At 43.5% G+C, this 21,082-nt stretch overlaps 1 protein-coding gene across 1 annotated transcript in view; it reads right to left on the bottom strand.

The window, feature by feature from the left end:
- LOC106583006 (rap1 GTPase-activating protein 1) overlaps window positions 1-21,082 on the bottom strand; it is a 153,695-nt gene that overhangs the window by 103,630 nt on the left and 28,983 nt on the right. Inside the window, exon 2 of the mRNA XM_045705841.1 lies at window positions 17,000-17,036. The gene's annotated coding sequence lies outside the window, so the exon portion shown is untranslated. The remainder of the gene's footprint in view (window positions 1-16,999; window positions 17,037-21,082) is intronic.

Raw genomic sequence — 21,082 nt, 5'->3', positions numbered from 1 at the left:
GCGGCAGTGGCATTTACTTTATTTTAGTGCCATGGCCAGCCCCTGCTGTGCCTCACCCTCAGGGAACCAGGCTCCAGCCTCGCATGCTTATGACAACTATATAGCCTTGCGTGAAACACATGGTCCCAGGAACCACCTGGGGTAGGCCTATTTGGTTGCATGTAGTCCGGTCTACTGTGTATTCATAAGCCCCCCCCCCCCCTGTCAATAAGTATCCTAACAATATAATTACTTTTAGCCCCATAACCATAAAAAATGTATTACAGATTATAAACATCAGCGGCCCTCCAGTAGTTTTCTTCATCACTCGCTAGTATTTCATCGTCAGACATGTTTGTAAGTTGTTGTTTACTTTGTATAACTAATCAGTAATGTCTACACTTCTCCCCCGAAAAATAATCACATCTGTGATTGTGAATAAGGGCCTTATGATTCCCCCACGAGAGCACACATGCACAGTTGTTACCTATTTCCGCTATTGTTACAGTCGGCCACATAAAAAAATGATAGCAAAAATAATAGTTTTAGGTGGAAAAGTACACATTTCCTGACTCCGATAGTACGTGCGATTAAAAACAGCTATTTCGGCCGTACGCTTTCAATACAACAAGAAATGTGTCAACAAATTGCGGATTTCTCAATCGATCTTTGACTGACAACGTAGCAGAGCTAGCAGTGCACAAAGATACATCACAACTGAGCCGTGTGGCTCAGTTGGTAGAGCATGGTGTTTGCAACGCCAGGGTTGTGGGTTCGATTCCCACGGGGGACCAGTACGGAGAAAAATAATTATGAAATGTATGCATTCACTACTGTAAGTCACTCTGGATAAGAGTGTCTGCTAAATGACTAAAATGTAAAAAGTCACAAGCCAGCTTTTTGTGCAGATTTCCAGTTCTAGACTAGGGAGAGAGAGTGGGAAAAGGCAAACTAGTTTCAATGTATGGAATCAATTAGAACATTTTAGATAAACTTTCACTTTAATAAACATTTTATTTTACCTCTGTGTGCCTATTTCCAAAAATAAAACACACACACACACACACACACACACTCCATTACTCTTGCTGCAGTCTTCCTTTCAGTATATGGTACAGTGCATAGTACTGCACAAGTCATTTGGGAATGGATTGGAGGACAGTGTCTGTAAAAGCCATAAATAGTGTTGGAGAGTGAGGGGGTGACTAAAGCAGAGTGACAGAGGTGTAGGTCAACAGCAACATCCCATTTCATCATCATAATAGTATTCTGCTAAGGGATGAAAAACTGCCTCTCCCCCGGTCTTCCTTTCACACCAAACCCAATCACCATGGGTGTGTTGGGAATGATGGACGACCTGAGGCACTGAGAGATGCTAAGGGTAAAATACGAGTTTGGATTTGCCTTTATGGCATCTACGCTTGTAGGAATCCAACTCGTCCAGACAGCGAATTTGGCCCCTTGATAACCTATGGCTATTTCTACTAGTGTTTTATAAAATGTCAAAAAACAAAGTGTTATTCAAATGGAGTTTGATGTTTTAATGCAGTATAAAGTAGCACCTTGAGATGTGAACACTTTTTTAAGACCCATTAGAGCTATGGTAAAAAACAACAACCGCAGAGTAGTTTGTAATACTTAAACTAAAGCCAAGAATTCACACAGTAGTGCTGTTTTTACTACCAGTTGGATACAATAAACTAAACTTTAGCATTGGTAAAAATATTCCTTAGACCTTTATGTTAGAAAAGAGGTACCTAATGGTGAATAATTACATTGAATCAAATCCTAGGCCACTGTCTAAAATGGCTTTTTACAAGCCTTAAAAAACACAATAATTGGAATGGAGTTTTGTTTTTTTCAGAGAAACGGTGCTTTATTAATGTTGTCTTGTATGATTGGAGAGATTGGAAACCCAGATCTTCTGTGGCTATATTCTGAAGGCAATCAGGCTAGTCCCAGCAAACTGGGAACATCCGCTAATGCTAATCGCTAGTTAGCTGGCTAGCTAATAAATGTACTGAGTCAGCTAGCTAACACAGCCTGATACCAGTGTTGGTGTAGGCCTTAATCAGCATGGTGCTTGTGCAACAGTATCTTCTAAATCAAAGACGAATAGGCAAAGCATGAATATGTTGGCTACATGTAAGACACATTTAATGTAGCCAAAGATTATAGGTTCACCTAAGAAACAATGACCAACACTTTGGTTCCTAAACTGTCACAATAACTCCTCCCTAGTATTTTCATTTGTTGTCATGTCAACACTGTATTCAATGTGCACACTATTATATTCTAACTATAGAATTATAATAATCATTCTATTTCCATGATTCTAACAGTTCACCCAAATGTTTTCATCTAAATCGCAAGTCAAATCATAATTGCAACATTTGGTTAAAAATAAGGCCTAGTCTTTTTGCCCATACCTACGTGGCATTGTGAAAATGATCTCAAATGAGAAATGATCTCACATGCACAAACATTTTTTGGGTTGAAATGAACAGAATAAACCAATCAGAATGGAGAAAAACCCATTGAAATCACTTAGAATGTATGTGTTGCCATCGTAGGACCAAAAAGCTAATTTAGAACTTGTATTATTCAAAAACATAAAATACTGTCAAATACCATATCATACTATGATATGATATTTTGGCCATATCACCCAGCCCTAAAGGTGTGATATAAATCCAAACCATTATTACCTGCCCACCTATCCTCACGAGGTGGCACTGCACAGGTAAGGCCTAGCATATACAGTATGATGCAATATTGTAATATTCGTCGTAAGGATAGGACCAAGGCGCAGCGGGTATAGTGCTCATCTTCTTAATTTATTTAAAGATTACACTTAAACAAAATAAAACGACGAAACAGTTCCGTAAGGCAACACAGGAAACAACCACCCACACAACACAAGTGAAACAAACCTCAACTAAATATGGCAACGACAACCAGCTGCCTCTAATTGGAGGTCCTACCAAAAACCCAACATAGAAATAGAAAACTAGATTTAAACATAGAAATAGAAAACAAGAACCTAAACCAAAAACACAGAAACACACAAAACAGCCACGCACTGACCAAACGACAATGACAAATAACCCATTTTACTGGTCAGGATGTGACAAATATATACAAAATATTTCTTTGCAAACCCAATGAATGCCAACTGTTTTGGCTCAAACAATAGCAGAAACCTAGGCATAGGTATTTATAATTTTGTATAGTGATCAGAATATTATAGTTTCTGCTCTGTGTTACTGTCTAGACTATATATTAGGAACAGACAGTACTTGTCTAATTTCCATGTTCCCTGTGTTTCTCTCTCTTGTCAGGGGCAGGATTTATTTCCTCTACTTCTCCCTGGGCCAGCCTCTGGTCATGGTTAGGACCGGCACCAGTCCTGTGGTGGTCATGGTGAGCCCAAGACCCGGCCAAGACCTTGCCCATCTCCTGCTGTCCACCATAAGGCTCATCAAGACAGCGAGGACACATGGCGCGAGCAGATCACCAACAGAACTGTTGCCCCCATTATTAAGGTTTCTGTTCCAACGCTTATGTTGCTACTGTAGGTATCTCTAAAAAGGTTGTCTTTCAGGCCTACCTGATGACAGAGGTTCCACAAGAAGGATAGGTTGCAGCACAGTAATGTGACGATCAATAAAAGGCTGGTACCAGCATTAACAACCACTCACAGCAACTCTACTGACACTCTGGATGTTGTCTTTGGGGTTGGGGTTTTTCTGCCATCTGCATGTGTTTATCCTGAACTGCATTAGGCTGATCAAGTGAAGTTTGCATCATAGTCAACAGGTCAAGCTTCCTCCAGTTGAAGCCAAGGTTGCATAAATTATGCTGAATGGGCATAGGCTACCCATGAAAGGTACTTAAGCACTGAACGTTTATTTTTCTGTTGTGATCATTTTACTATACCGTATGAGCCAATAGAGGAGGCTTGAATTGATGGAGCTGTTAGCCTCTTGGCCTAGCCCAAGGCTTTAGCGATAGATGCCTCTACATCAGCCACTCAACAAAAGCTAGTAGCCATCAGAGAGAGTGAGTATGTGCCTTGCTTCCCTTTTAATTTAAATCTCACCTCTGATGGCTACCCCACTAGATCCCAAATGGTACATAATGCTATCTGCTTGTCACTACAGAACTAACTTATATACTATGAAACACATAAGATCTAGTGTTAACAAATCATGACTCAAGAGGTGGAGTTTTCTTTAGATTGATGAGATAATGCACACAAAGAGAGAGGGAGAGAGAGGGGGAGAGAGAGAGTGAGTCATAACTGTAACTCTAAAGGCTCATGATGCCATCCTCCAGTCTACGAGGGGGGAGGGGAGGAATCATCCATGGAGATGAAACTCACAGACCAAAACATGGCAACTCAACAGTAGTGTTAAATTGTCCCAACGGTTTTTCATACAAATAGACTGGGTTTTAGGCAGATCCTGGTGAGAACATGTTTGACAAGTTAACATGACTGGTATACCTTGACAGTTACAGACATAACAACAGTTGTGTATCACATGTTGTTGGGGAATAGTACCATGAAGGATGTGGGGATGTTTGTGTCTAATGAAAATGAGGCAGGTGGTAGCTGTTATATTACCCTATAGTTATAGTGAGTTCTTCTCTGCTTATGAGTGCAAGATAAAACAAAAAGGAGAGGAGAAAAATCATCTTTGCTGAATACATTCCCATTCCTCTTTTGCTGACTCACACACTAAACTTAAACTGCTTTGAGGGCCAGACCATTCATCACATAACATCCACAAGCTCTTTCTCTGCTAGTTCTAGCCAAGTACTAAACTCAAAATAAATTAGGCTATAGCGCAATAAAGCAAAATGAGAGTTTTTCTCTTGCTTTTTTATTTTATGTCAAATTATGTTTTATGGAAAGTCTCTGAACATGCATAGTCAAACTGCATTAGAGATGATATAGAAGATTCTTCATCAATCTTCGGTAACATTAGTATTTGGCAGGTAGCCTAGTGGTTAGAGCATTGTGTCAGTAACTGAAAGGTTGCTGGATCGAATCCCTGAGCTGACAAGGTAAAAATATGTTGTTCTGCCCCTGAGCAAGGCAGTTAACCCACTGTTCTGCAGGCGTAGTGGATGTTGACTAAGGCAGCTCCCCGCACCTCTCTAATTCAGAGGGGTTGGGTTAAATGAGGAAGACACATTTCAGTTGGACAACTGACTAGGTTTTCCCTATTCATACTGCCGCTTTTGGTTGATAGGATATGGGGATGCACAGCCTACGTTCAGCAGAAATAACAGGGGGAAATCTTCAGCTCCCTTGTATGATGATGAATCTATTCGGCTCAAACACTTTTCAAATCAGAACCTCGAAATCCCTCACAAAATTATTCCACTGTCACAAAGGAAACACAAGGTGATCGCCACATTATTTTGGAGAGATTGGAAACCCTAATTGGTCTACACCGACAAGTTCTTGCTTGGTTTAGATCTTATCTGTCGGAAAGATATCAGTTTGTATCTGTATATGGTTTGTCCCTTGAGAAATGAATGGTACGTTTCAGTGTTCTTCAAGGTTCCGATTAAGGACCACTATTGTTTTCACTTTATAGGCTACCTCTTGGTGATGTCATTCAGAAACACACTGTCAACTTTCACTGCTATACAGACGACCAACAGCTGTACATTTCGATGAAACTTGGTGAAGCCCCAAAATTGTCTACCTTAGAAGCCTGTGTTTCAGACATAAGGAAGTGAATCTTGGATTTTTTTTTATTTATAAACTCAGACAAAACAGAGATGCTAGTTCTATGTCCCAAGAAACAAAGACACCTGCTGTTTGATCTGACAATTAATCTCAATGGTTGTACAGTCATCTCAAATAAAACCGTGAAGGACTTTGGCGTTACTCTGGACCCTGATCTCTCTTTTTTCTTTCCTGCCTCAGTCTCCAGTGTCTATGCTGCAAGTCTATGTGCTGGGGCTAAAGTCTGTTTTATCTGGTGTAATTCTCCTATCTTATCTGTGTCACGACTTCCGCCGAAGTCGGCTCCTGTCCTTGTTCGGGCGGCGTTCGGCGGTCGCCGTCACCGGCTTTCTAGCCATTGCCGCTCCATTTTTTCATTGTTCCATTTGTTTTGTCTTGTTCCCTGCAAACCTGGTTTACATTCCCTAATCACACTGCATGTATTTTTCCTCTGTTCCCCCCCCCATGTCTTTTTTTGAAATAGTTTTTGTCGTGTTTCCTGTTACGTGCCAGGCTGGATTTTCCCCTGTATTTCCGTGGCATTTCACGAAGGATGTTTAATTGTTAAACATTTGCTAATTTTTGTAACTGTTTCGCGCCTTGCACTTTTCACCTTTGGCTGGAGGTTTTGATGCAGTGGCGTCTGTCTGTTTTATTGCCTCTGCCTAAATAAAGTGTGCGCCTCTTCACAACTCTCTGCTCTCCTGCACCTGAGTCCTCCACCAGTAGCGCACAACCTTGACAGAATTTCACACCACCCATGGAGTCAGCAGGAGCAGGTACCCCGGTCAGAGGAGTCGAGGAGCGCGTCCGGGAACACTCGGCAATGCTGCAACATCTCGGTGCCACGATGGACCGCGTTGTCCAGACCATGGATCGCTGGGAGAAACAGGAAGTCTCTCCAGCGCCTCGACCAGCGCAACCGGGGTTACCTCTACCCGTCCCTCCTGGATCCAGTCCCAGTGGGATGCGTCTCACCCTTCCTAGGGAGTATGATGGGAAGGCAGCACGGTGCCAGGGGTTCCTATTACAGCTGGACCTATACCTGGCCACCGTTCACCCAGCACCCTCGGGGAGGGAGAGGGTGTCCGCCCTCGTCTCATGCCTCTCGGGGAGAGCTCTGGAGTGGGCAAACGCTCCACTTCGAGGAGTTTATCCGCCGCCTTTTGGGCCGTATTCGACCATCTGCCCGAGGGTAGAGCGGCGGTGGAACGGCTCTTCCACTTGAGGTAGGGGACAAGGAGTGCCCAGGAGTTCGCCCTGGAATTCCGGACCTTGGCCGCCGGAGCAGGATGGACGACCGGGCCCTTATCGACCTCTACCGATGCAGCCTGTGCGAGGACGTCCGATGGGAGTTGGCCTGCAGGGATGCCACCATCACTTTTGACCAACTAGTGGATCTGTCCATCCGGTTGGATAACCTGCTGGTCACCCGTGGACGTCCAGAGAGGGCTCTGTCGGTTCAATCTTCCAGCACCCCCTGCTCCGGTGTCCATGGAGCTGGGAGGGGCTGCGCTTAGGGAGGCTGGAGGAGGGGCCTTCACGTGCACCATCGGTGGCCGCAGAGGGCACATTGCCGGTCGGTGCCAGGTTGGTCCCTCTGGGAGTCGAGGCAGCAGGCAGGGCACTCTGGCGTCACCCCAGGTGAATCTGCACCACTCTCATCCAGAGTCCTCTGGTGTCCACCTGTTTGTACCTGTTTGTTTTCCTGAGTTTCCCCCGCATTCCCAGCATAAGGCGCTCGTCGATTCAGGCGCGACTGGGAATTTTATCGGCAGAGCGTTCGCCCTTAGTTTAGGGATCCCCATTATTCCTGTGGTTAGACCTTTCCCGGTACACGCTCTGGATAGTTGACCATTAGGGTCCGGGCTAATCAGGGAAGCCACCATCTCCCTGGCCATGGTGACGCAGGGGGGTCATGAGGAGAGAATCAGTCAGTCAGTCTTCCTCATTAACTCTCCTGTGTTTCCCGTGGTACTAGGCCTTCCCTGGTTAGCTCGTCATGACCCCACCATTTCCTGGCAACAGAGGGCTCTCACGGGGTGGTCGCGAGAGTGCTCGGGGAGGTGTGTAGGGGTTTCCGTTGGTGCTACCACGGTGGAAAGTCCAGACCAGGTCTCCACCGTGAGCATCCCCCCAGAACATGCCGATTTGGCTCTTGCCTTCTGTAAAAAGAAGGCGACTCAATTACCACCCCATCGACGGGGGGATTGTGCGATAAATCTCCTGGTAGACGCTGCACTTCCCAGGAGTCACGTGTGTTCCCTGTCGCAAGCGGAGACGGCGGCTATGGAGACATATGTCTCTGAATCCCTGTGTCAGGGGTACATTCGGTCCTCCACTTCACCCGCCTCCTCGAGTTTCTTTTTTATGAAGGAGAGAGGTCTGCGCCCGTGCATTGACTATCGAGGTCTCAATCAAATCACGGTGAGGTATAGTTACCTGCTACCTTTCATCGCCATGGCGATTTAGTCAATGCACGGGGCACGCTTCTTCACTAAACTGGATCTTAGGAGTGAGTACAACCTGGTGCGTATCCGGGAGGGAGACGAGTGGAAGACGGCATTTAGTACCACCTCAGGGCATTATGAGTACCTCGTCATGCCATACGGGTTGATGAATGCTCCATCAGTAGTCCAATTCTTTGTAGACAAGATTTTCAGGGACCTGCATGGGCAGGGTGTAGTGGTGTATATCGATGACATTCTGATATACTCCGCTACACGCGCCGAGCATGTGTCCCTGGTGCGCAGGGTACTTGGACAACTGTTGGAGCATGACCTGTACGTCAAGGCTGAGAAATGCCTGTTCTTTCAGCAGGCTGTCTCCTTCCTAAGATATCGCATTTCCACATCAGGGGTGGAGATGGAGAGTGACCGCATTTCAGCTGTGCGTAATTGGCTGACTCCCACCACGGTAAAGGAGGTGCAGCGTTTTTTAGGGTTTGCCAATTACTACCTGAGATTTATCTGGGGTTTTGGCCAGGTGGCTGCTCCCATTACCTCACTGCTGAAGGGGGGTCCTGTACGTCTGCAGTGGTCAGCTGAGGCGGACAGGGCTTTTGGGCATCTAAGAGCTCTGTTTACCTCGGCTCCCATGCTGGCACATCCAGATCCCTCTTTGGCGTTCATAGTGGAGGTGGACGCATCCGAGGCTGGGATAGGAACCATGCTCTCTCAGCGCTCGGGCACGCCACCGAAGCTCCGCCCCTGTGCTTTCTTCTCGAAGAAGCTCAGCCCAGCGGAGCGGAACTATGATGTGGGGGAGCAGGAGTTGTTGGCTGTGGTTAAAGCTTTGAAGGTGTGGAGACATTGGCTTGAGGGGGCTAAACACCCTTTCCTCATCTGGACTGACCACTGCAACCTGGAGTACATCCGGGCAGCGAAGAGAGGGTCCTCGTCAGGCAAGGTGGGCCATGTTCTTTACCCGTTTTGTGTTTACCCTGTCCTACAGACCAGGTTCCCAGAATATGAAGGCTGTATGACAGAGGAGTGGCCCATGGATCAGACTCCCATACTCCCGGCCTCCTGCCTGGTAGCGCCCGTTGTGTGGGAGCTGGACGCAGACATTGAGCAGACATTGCGTACAGAGCCCGCTCCCTTCCAGTGTCCCGTCGGGCGTCTGTACGTTCCGTCTGCTGTCCGTGACCAGTTGATCTATTGGGCCCACACGTCACCCTACTCTGGTCATCCGGGGATCGGTCGGACGGTGCACTGTTTGACTGGGAAGTACCGGTGGCCCACCTTGGCAAAGGATGTGAGGGTTTATGTTTTCTCCTGCTCGGTGTGTGCCCAGTGTAAGGCTCCTAGACATCTGCCCAGAGGTAAGCTACACCCCTTACCCGTTCCACAATGGCCTTTGTCACACCTGTCGGTGGATTTTCTGACCGATCTGACCGAACACCATGATCCTGGTCATTGTGGATCATTTCTCTAAGTCCTGTCATCTCCTCCCTCTGCCTGGTCTCCCTACAAACTGCGGAAGCCTTGTTTACACACGTCTTCCGGCACTACGGGGTGCCTGAGGATAGTGTCTGATCGGGGTCCCCAATTCACTTTGAGAGTCTGGAGGGCATTCATGGAACCAGGATGTGGGCATGTTTCTGCGGTCTTATTGCCAGGACCGGCCGGGGGAGTGGGCGGCATTCGTGCCCTGGGCCGAGATGGCGCAGAACTCGCTCCGCCACTCCTCCACTAACCTCTCCCCCTTTCAGTGCGTATTGGGGTACCAGCCGGTTCTGGCGCCGTGGCATCAGAGTCAAACCGAGGCTCCTGTGGTGGATGACTGTTTCAGGCGCGCAGAGGAGACATGGGAAGCCGCCCATGTTCACCTCCAGAGAGCCGCGCTGTGCCAGAAAACCAGCGCGGACCGTCACCGCAGTGAGGCCCCGGTGTTCGCACGGAAGCTGGGTCCGCGGTTTGTGGGGCCATTCAAAGTCCTGAGGAGACTGAACGAGGTGTGTTACAGGTTACAGCTCCCCCCCCGATTACCGTATTAACCCCTCGTTCCATGTGTCTCTCCTCAGGCCGGTGGTGGTTGGTCCGCTCCAGGAATCTGAGGTACGGGAGGTTCCTCCGCCTCCTCTGGACATCGAGGGGTTCCCGGCGTACTCCATTCGTTCCATCCTGGATTCGAGGCGTCGGGCGAGGGGCCTTCAGTACCTCATGGAGTGGGAGGGGTACGGTCCGGAGGAGAGGTGATGGGTTCCGGTGGCAGATGTGTTGGACCCTGAACTGCTGCGGGAGTTCCACCGTCGCCGGCCGGATCGCCCTGCGCCTCGCCCTCCGGGTCATCCCCGAGGCCGGTGTCGGCACGCCGCTGGAGCCGCGTGTCAAGGGGTGGTACTGGTACTGTCACGAAGTCGGCTCCTCTCCTTGTTCAGGCGGCGTTTGGCGGTCAACGTCACCGGCTTTCTAGCCATCGCGGCTCCATTTTTTCATTGTTCCATTTGTTTTGTCTTGTTCCCTGCAAACCTGGTTTACATTCCCTAATCACACTGCATGTATTTATTTCTCTGTTCCCCCCATGTCTTTGTGTGAAATTGTTTTTGTCGTGTTTCGTGTTACGCGCCAGGCTGGGTTTCCCCCTGTATTTCACGAAGGATGTTTAATTGTTAAACATCTGCTTATTTTTGTGACCGTTTCGTGCCTTGCACTTTTTACCTGGAGGTTTTGACACAGTGGCGTCTGTCTGTTTTATTGCCTCTGCCTAAATAAAGTGTGCGCCTGTTCACAACTTCTTAAGTCTCTCTCTCGCTCCAACTCCTGGCTGGTCGTGCTGCTGATCAAGTTTCTGCTGTTCTGCCTGTGGCTATGGAACACTGACCTGAGGTGCTGACCTGTTATTGATTATTGGCTGCTGGTCATCTATGAACGCTTGAACATCTTAAAGAATAACCTAGCCTTAATGGCCATGTACTCTTATAATCTCCACTGTGCACAGCAAGAAGCGGACTGGCCACCCCTCAGAGCCTGGTTCCTCTCTAGGTTTCTTTCAAGGGAGTTTTTCCTAGTCACCGTGCTTCTGCATTGCTTGCTCATTGGGGTTTTAGGCTGGGTTTCTGTATAAGCACTTTGTGACATCTGTTGATGTAAAAAGGGCTTTATAAATACATTTGATTTATTATATTGATAGCAGGATTGGCCAAGTTAATGAATTGTTTAAAAAAAAGACATGTGCAACCTATATTGATTAGTCTTACTGCTGCTAAAAAATGACTCAAGTTACCTAACTGTAGATAACTGAGCAACCAGCTACATAGATAGCTGCACTCAATTATTGCACTGGAACTAAGGGTGGATTTACATTAGTAAAATATGTCTAGTGAGATCTCACTCTCTTTAACATCAGATTTGCAACTTTTCTGTTTACACTAGCCTAGCCAGGTAGCCTCGTGGTTAAAAGCATTGGGCCAGTAACCGAAAGGTCGCTGATTTGAATCCATGTTAATGTTAATTAACCCTAATTTTAAGTCGCTCTGGATAAGAGCATCTGCTAAGTGACTAAAATGCAATGGTGTGGCCAAAACCACATTCCTGCTTCATGTGAGTGCAGCTATTAGCACACTGTAAAAACACCATAGTATATTGACAAACAAAATAAGGACAGCAATTCAAACTGTACAGGAGCTTCTCATCTAAACCATATTGCACATAGTGTTGCACACTTGATTAATGCAATGATTCACACATGTGGATATTTTAATTTTCAATTTGGCTAATAGTCTATTGGTATTAAAGGGGCAGTGCAGTCAAACATGTGATTTTCATTTTTATTAAAAAAAATTACACTGAGGTCAAAAAAACACTGACATTTGGAAAATGATGATACACTAAAGGGCATTAAGAGCTTTTTGAGAGAAAAAAAACACCTGGATTTTCAGCCTGTTCAGGTGGGATGGAGTTTTTGGCCCACAGCATGACATCACAATCTGATTATTTTGACCAATGCCCAGTCATTTTTTATTTGCATATGTATCCTCCTATTTTTAAGGGGTAAACGGGGTAGTCACTAGAGTCTAGACGATCCTATCCGCCAATCAGGGCTGTGAATGTTATTATGGCGAAAGAAGGCTCAGGGAAATAGGTGTGCCTAAACTTTTGACTGATACTGTATTTGGAATTACTTTCAATAAATAATAACTATGTGGTGTAGATGAGATTTGAAGAGATTTGAACTGGATCCGTCTATTTGCACTACACAAGTATCTCTTTCTGTCGTCAAAGAAGTGTTGTGTAAAGAGGCCCTAAACTGTGATTTCCTACAGAATCAAACCATGTAAATTGGGACCTGCAATTTTGGGGGTGGATTTTGGGACCTGTCCTCTATTTCTATAAATAATCAGTGGTGGAAAAAGTAACTAATTGTCATTGAGTAAAAGTAAAGATACCTTAATAGAAAATGACAAGTAAAAGTGAAAGTTTAGAAGTATTTGGTTCTAAATATACTTAAGTATCAAAAGTAAATCTACTTGCTAAAATATACTTAAGTATCAAAAGTAAAAGTATAAATAATTTCAAATTCCAAAAAAACATGCCACCATTTCCTTGTTTTTTTTATTTACAGACAACCAGAAACATAAGCATTTCGCCGCACCTGCAATAACAAATATGTGTACGCGACCAATACAATTTGATTTGATTCGATTTTTATGGGTAGGCTACAGTATTGCTGTGCAGTAGGATTAGGAGCATGACATCAGCCTAGCTCATTTAATTTCAGAGCCTATACAAAGGCAGGTAATAGAAACACAATCATGCATTGATAAAAATAGAATGACAATTGTGGGCTGTAGCATTTACTTTTAAATTGTTCGAAAGGACAATAAATCTTGCAGAATGTGCGGCCCGTATTTGCACTCGCTAGGCGGCAATCATTTGTACTTTGGGAAAGACACTGCAGCATTCTGCCCAGACCTCTACATAAATGCGATCAAATTTGCCATTAAGCTTTCTTTTAGGAACTATCATGGCCCAGTTCCAAAATCTCCAATCATACAGCAAATAAGGGCGTCTTTGTTACCATAAAATCTAATCATTTGTGGTGCACGCAAATCCTAGAATCTCCATGTACACCAGAATTAAGTAAGTAATGTACGCACGGTTGTTAAATGAGGCCCCTGGACTGGAGAGATATTAAAGAGAGAAGGAAAATGAAATACCTATTTCTCCTATAAATACTGAACAAAAATATAAATAGAACACGTGACAATTTCAACGATTTTACTGAGTTACAGATCATAAAAAGAAATCAGACAATTGAAATAAATCCATTAGGCCCTAATCTATGGATTTCACATGAATTGGCAGGGGCGCAGCCATGGAGGGCCAGGGCCAGACAGTCAGAATGAGTTTTTCCGCAAAAAAGGGTTTTATTTCAGACAGAAATACTCTCCAGTTTCATCAGCTGTCTGGGTGGCTGGTCTCAGACGATCCAGCAGGTGAAGACCGGATGTGGAGGTCCTGGGCTGGCGTGGTTACACGTGGTCTGCGGTTGTGAAGCTGGTTGGACTGACTGCCAAATTCTCTAAAATGACATTGGAGGCGGCTTATGGTAGAGAAATTAACATTTCATTTTCTGGCAACAGATCTGGCGGACATTCCTGCAATCAGCATGCCAATTGCACCCTCCCTCAACTTGAGACATCTGCGGCATTGTTTTGTGTGACAACTGCACATTTTAGAGTGGCCTTTTATTGTCCCCAGCACAAGGTGCACCATTGTACTGATCACTGTTTAATCAGCTTCTTGATACTGTATGCCACACCTGTCAGATGGATGGATTATCTTGGCAAAGGAGCAATGCTCACTAACAGGGACAAATTGCTAAAAAAAAAAAAAAAAAGTGCATATGGAACATCTCTGGGATCTTTTATTTCAGCTCATGAAAACATGGGACCAACACTTTACAAGTTGCATTTATATTTGAGTTTAATATAGAACAATCATTTGGAGCTCTGGGTATAGACCTGTAGTTGAAGTCGGAAGTTTACAACCACTCCAAAATGTTTTTCAACCACTCCAAAAATGTCTTGTTAATTAATAGGGATAGGTATCCCGCTGACGGGACGCCTATCCCTATTAATTAACAACATCCAGTGAAATTGGGGGGCGCGCAATTCAAATAGATAATCGTAATATTAAACATTATGAACATACAAGTATCTTATATCGGTTAAAAGCTTAAATTCTTGTTAATCTAACTGCATTGTCCAATTTACAATAGGCTTTACAGCGAAAGCATACCATCCGATTGTTTGAGGAAGGCGCCCCACAACAACATTTTTCAACCAGCACAGGCTTCATAAAATCACAAATAGCGATTAAATAAATCACTTACTTTTGAAAATCTTCCTCTGTTTGCAATCCCAAGCGTCTCAGCTACAACATGAATGGTCATTTTGTTAGAAAAAAATCCTTCTTTATATCCCAAAAAGTCTGTTTAGTTGGTGCCATCGATTTCGGTAATCCACTCGTTCAACACGCAGACAAAGGAATCCAAAAAGCTACCGCTAAACTTTGATCAAACAAGTCAAACTATGTTTCTATTTAATCCTCAGGTACCCGAAAATGTAAATAAACTATAATATTTCATACGGAAAGAAGTTCGTTCGATAGAAAACAAAAATTAGCAGACTGATTTTCCACTGACTCTTTGTACCAAAACTCAAAATTCTTCTTCGTTTTGAAGAAACAAGCCTGAAACCTTGAACAAAGACTGTTGACATTTATTGGAAGCCATAGGAATTGCAATCTGGGAGCTAGAATTGCATAGCTTAACATTATAAGAGCCTGGGACGTAAAAAAAAGTTGGTTTTTCTTTAGATTTTCGTCTACCATATCAATTGTTTTATAGTCTCATACATTATTTTAATATTTCTACAAACTTCAAAGTGTTTTCTATCCAATGCTACCAATTATATGCATATCCTGGCTTCTGGGCCTGAGTAACAGACAGTTTACTTTGGGCACATCAGTCAGGCGGAAATGTAGAAAAATAACATACTACAGTTTTGGCAAGTCAGTTAGGACAACACAATACATTTTTCCAACAATTGTTTACAGACAGATTATTTCACTTATAACTCACTGTATCACAATTCCAGTGGGTCAGAAGTTTACATACACTGTGCCTTTAAACAGCTTGCAAAATTCCAGAAAATGATGTCATGGCTTTAGAAGCTTCTGATAGGCTAATTGACATAATTTGAGTCAATTGGAGGTGTACCTGTGGATGTATTTCAAGGCCTACCTTCAAATTCAGTGCCTCTTTGATTGACATCACGGGAATATCAAAAGAAATCAGCCAAGACCTCATCCTTAGGAGCAATTTCCAAACGCCTGAAGGTACCACGTTCAAACGTTTTGGGTTCAAACGCCAGACTATGGTTTGCAACTGCACATGGGGACAAGGATCATACTTTTTGGAGAAATGTCCTCTGGTCTGATGAAATAAAAATAGAACTGTTTGGCAACAATGACCATCGTTATGTTTGGAGGAAAAAGGGGAACGCTTGCAAGCCGAAGAACACCATCCCAACCGTGAAGCACGGGGGTGGCAGCATCATGTTGTGGGGGTGCTTTGCTGCAGGAGGGACTGGTGCACTTCACAAAATAGATGGCATCATGAGGAAAGATAATTCTGTGGATATATTGAAGCAACATCTCAAGACATCAGTCAGGAAGTTAAAGCTTGGTCGCAAATGGGTCTTCCAAATGGACAATGACCCCAAGCATACTTCCAAAGTTGTGGCAAAATGGCTTAAGGACAACAAAGTCAAGGTATTGGAGTGGCCATCAGAAAGCCCTGACTTCAAGCCTTTAAAAGATTTGTGGGCAGAACTGAAAAAGCGTGTGTGAGCAAGGAGGACTACAAACCTGACTCAGTTACACCAGCTCTGTCAGGAGGAATGGGCCAAAATTCACCAAAGTTATTGTGGGATGCTTGTGGAAGGCTACCCAAAACGTTTGACCCAAGTTAAACAATTTAAAGGCAATGCTACCAAATACTAATTGAGTGTTTGTAAACTTCTGACCCACTGGAAATGTGATGAAAGAAATAAAAGCTGAAATAAATAATTCTCTCTACTATTATTCTGACATTTCACATTCTTAAAATAAAGTGGTGATCCTAACTGACCTAAGTCAGGGAATTTTTACTAGGATTAAATGTCAGGAATTGTGAAAAACCAAGTTTATATGTATTTGGCTAAGGTGCATGTAAACTTCTGACTTCAACTGTATCTATAAAACTCCTGAGAAGAGAGGCACGGCAGGTCAGAGTACTAATGTCAGTTGAAAATACAAAATACAGGAGGCCTTAACGTGCTATAGCAGATAAAACAGGCAGAGCGCAGAATGCATGCTGCCTCCGGGCAGATGAAACACTCACATCAAAACACAACCATCCATCCCTCTCCAAATCGATTCAGTACTGAGGCGCGTAACAAACAGAAAGGGCTGAAGCCATGCATACTCCTCCTGCTGCTGCCTCCACGCTGGGGCAATAATCTGAGCCCATGGAGTCACCAGACTGGCCAGTCCCATTTCAAATGCCACATTCATAACCCGGAGTTATTCTCACTGCTGCTGCTGCTCGCATCAACAGCAGGGAATAGTGCTGCAAGTGCTCTGTTTGTTCCTGGCTGACAGACAATGATGACTGGCAATGTTGTGTTCATCAGTTCACCAACAAACACACTACAGGTTCAACAAACAGCTTGATTTCATTTAGCTCTCAATATTGTCGGCAGTGTGATACACATGTCCATTTTCTTACCTGTTTTATGTCTGTGTATTCTCCTCTTACGGTTTTCCTGAAAAAGAGGAAAGGACCTTTAAAATTACAAAGAAAACGTAAACATCCTAATTAACACCCTAACAATTTCAGGATTTGATGTATTCTACCATCAGTGTTGGAATAACATTTTAACTAAAATATATTTTTTTTCTTGAAACTTGTCATAGTCACTGGCACACTAAACTGCATAGTGCTGTGAATGCCATCTTTCTGCATAAGTAAACTGAATTAAACTTTCAGCTGCATGAGTATGCATCATGAATATCAATTATTCCTAAAGTGGAGCTGTGAAAATGTGCAGGCAGTTCCATTGTGTGGGCTGATGGAAATGCACATGGGCGGTTAACATCACAGGTTAATGCCAGAACAAAGCCACCAGGAAAATTCTTACTTTGGGGGCTGGGTGAATTGATATGTATGGCAACATACACTGAGTGTAGAAAACATAAGGAACACCTGCTCTTTCCATGACATAGACTGACCAGGTGAATCCAGGTGAAAGCAATGATCACTTATTTATGTCACTTGTTAAATCCACTTCAATCAAGGGGAAGGGGAGGAGACAGATTAAAGAAGGATTTTTAAGCCTTGAGACAATTGAGACATGGATTGTGTATGTGTGCCATTCAGAGGGTGAATGGCCAAGACAAAAGATTTAAGTGCCTTTGAACAGTGTATGGTACTAGGTGCCAGGTGCACCAGTTTAAATGTGTCAAGAAATTCAACAATGCTGGGTTTTTCACACAACAGTTTCCTGTGTGTATCAAGAATGGTCCACCACCCCAAGGACATTCAGGCAACGTGACACAACTGTGGGAAGCATTGGAGTCAACATGGGCCAGCATCCCTGTTGTTAGGTTCTTATTTTTCAGAGTAAATAACTCACGGACACTAGTGAAGCTTTAACCAAGTTTAATTCTTCCCAAAGGTTCTGTACAGCTCGTTACCTGTATAAAAGACACCTGGGAGCCATTAAAATGCAAAACAATTTATAACATTTTTGACATGCGTTTTATCTGGATTCTTTTAGTTTTTTTGTGGGACACAAAAAAAGGCAGTGTAGAACACAATTGCCCAAAATGCATTGCTCCAATAACTTTCAAAAGATTGTCCCGAAGTTTGCCCCCCCCCCACAAAATGAATTTCCTATGAATTAAGTCGCACAAAAATGTGCATTTTCCTACAAATTCAGTCGAACAAAAATGTGCGCATTTTCACACGAATTAAGCCACACAAAAACGCACAATTTCTGTTGAAATAATTTTTTTACATATTTGCCTGAATTGAGTGTGTGATAGTGTTGATTAAAAACTGCAGTGTGTTTATCTCAAAGTAAATATTTGCTGCAGAGATGAGCTTATTGAATCTGACTATGCTGTATTTAGCTCAGACAGTCACGTGTTGAACAAGAAATAAACAATGTACTCTGACAATTATCATTGTGACTCTACCAGCATCATCAGTTATACTGTAATCTGTCAGCCACTATGTCTAATTAGTGGGAAAAACAGTAGGTAATTAGTTAGTTTGTTATCAAGATGGAGGCCTGGGCAGGCTACACTCATTAACTCATTGGTAATGAGGAGCTGGAGGGAGAGACCAAGGACAACAATACTCAAACATATTTATTTATATCATAGTTTTTAAATGAATACCTCCTACATATCCTTCTTTCCAGGTGGAACTAGAATATCAGTAGCCATGGGGCAAATTATACTGTACAACTATAGAGAAATACTGATATAGAAGTAATAGAAAAAGTACCACTGACCTTTCACAAATCAATATTTTTTAAGGTACAATGACGCAACATGAATGTAGATGACATACTATCAATACAGTGATACGGTGATATATCCGCAACCTTGATTATGATGAGAGGCTTCATAGACACGGTACCAGTCAAAAGTTTGGATACACCTACTCATTCAAGGGTTTTTCTTTATTTTCACTATTGGCTACAACGTAGAATAACACTTTTTGCATTATTTAAACCAAATTGAACATGTTTCATTATTTATTTGAGGCTAAATTGATATTATTTACGTATTATATTAAGTTAAAATAAGTGTTCATTCAGTATTGTTGTAATTGTCATTATTACAAAGATTTTTTTATATATTTTTTTATATATACATTTTTTTATTTATTTATATATATATATATATATTTAATTGGCCGATTAACCGGCATCGGCTTTTTTTGGGTCCGCAAATAATCGGTATCGGCGCTGAAAAATCATAATCGGTCGACTGTGGTTAACAGTCATTCAAGCCCAGCATACAGTGGGGGGAAAAAGTATTTGATCCCCTGCTGATTTTGTACGTTTGCCCACTTACAAAGAAATGATCGGTCTATAATTATAATGGTAGGTTTATTTGAACAGTGAGAGACAGAATAACAACACAAAAATCCAGAATAATGCATGTCAAAAATGTTATAAATTGATTTGCATTTTAATGAGGGAAATAAGTATTTGACCCCCTCTCAATCAGAAAGATTTCTGGCTCCCAGGTGTCTTTTATACAGGTAACGAGCTGAGATTAGGAGCACACTCTTAAAGGGTGTGCTCCTAACCGCAGCTTGTTACCTATAAAAAAGACACCTGTCCACAGAAGCAATCAATCAATCAGATTCCAAACTCTCCACCATGGCCAAGACCAAAGAACTCTCCAAGGATGTCAGGAACAAGATTGTAGACCTACACAAGGCTGGAATGGGTTACAAGACCATCGCCAAGCAGCTTGGTGACAAGGTGACAACATTTGGTGCGATTATTCGCAGATGGAAGAAACACAAAAGAACTGTCAATATTCCTCGGCCTGGGGCTCCATGCAAGATCTCACCTCGTGGAGTTGCAATGATCATGAGAACGGTAAGGAATCAGCCCAGAACTACACAGGAGGATCTTGTCAATGATCTAAAGGCAGCTGGGACCGTAGTCACCAAGAAAACAATTGGTAACACACTACGCCGTGAAGGACTGAAATCCTGCAGCGCCCGCAAGGTCCCCCTGCTCAAGAATACATATAAATGCCCGTCTGAAGTTTGCCGATGAACATCTGAATGACTCAGAGGACAACTGGTGAAAGTGTTGTGGTCAGATGAGACAAATGGAGCTCTTTGGCATCAACTCAACTCGCCGTGTTTGGAGGAGGAGGAATGCTGCCTATGACCCCAAGAACACCATCTCCACCGTCAAACATGGAGGTGGAAACATTATGCTTTGGGGGTGTTTTTCGTCTAAGGGGACAGGACAACTTCACCGCATCAAAAGGGACGATGGACGGGGCCATGTACCGTCAAATCTTGGGTGAGAACCTCCTTCCCTCAGCCAGGGCATTAAAAATGGGTCGACCCAAAACACACGGCCAAGGCAACAAAGGAATGGCTCAAGAAGAAGCACATTAAGATCCTGGAGTGGCCTAGCCAGTCTCCAGTTCTTAATCCCATAGAAAATCTGTGGAGGGAGCTGAAGGTTCGAGTTGCCAAACGTCAGCCTCGAAACCATAATGACTTGGAGAAGATCTGCAAAGAAGAGTGGGACAAAATCCCTCCTGAGATGTGTGCAAACCTGGTGGCCAACTACAAGAAACGTCTGACCTCTGTGATTGCCAACAAGGGTTTTGCCACCAAGTACTAAGTCATGTTTTGCAGAGGGGTCAAATACTTATTTCCCTCATTAAAATGCAAATAATTTTATAACATTTTTGACATGTGTTTTTTACGACAATTTGTCATACCGTGGACTCATGAACATCAAGGATTTTAGAGACACTTTTGTAACCCTTTCCAGCTTTATGCAAGTCAGCAATTCTTAATTTTAAGTCTTCTGAGATCTCTTTTGTTCGAGTCATGGTTCACATCAGGCAATGCTTCTTGTGAATAGCAAACAAAAATTTTGTGAGTGTTTTTATAGGGCAAAGCAGCTCTAACCAACATCTCCAATCTCGTCTCATTGATTGGACTCCAGGTTAGCTGACACATGACTCCAATAAGCTCTTGGAGAAGTCATTAGCTTAGGGGTTCACATACTTTTTCCAACCAACACTGTGAATGTTT

Source organism: Salmo salar, chromosome ssa22 (assembly GCF_905237065.1).
Source record: "Salmo salar chromosome ssa22, Ssal_v3.1, whole genome shotgun sequence".
In the NCBI taxonomy this organism is placed as follows: domain Eukaryota; kingdom Metazoa; phylum Chordata; class Actinopteri; order Salmoniformes; family Salmonidae; genus Salmo; species Salmo salar.
Note: the sequence above shows the minus strand (reverse complement) of the source record. Positions and strands in the feature narration are given on the sequence as shown.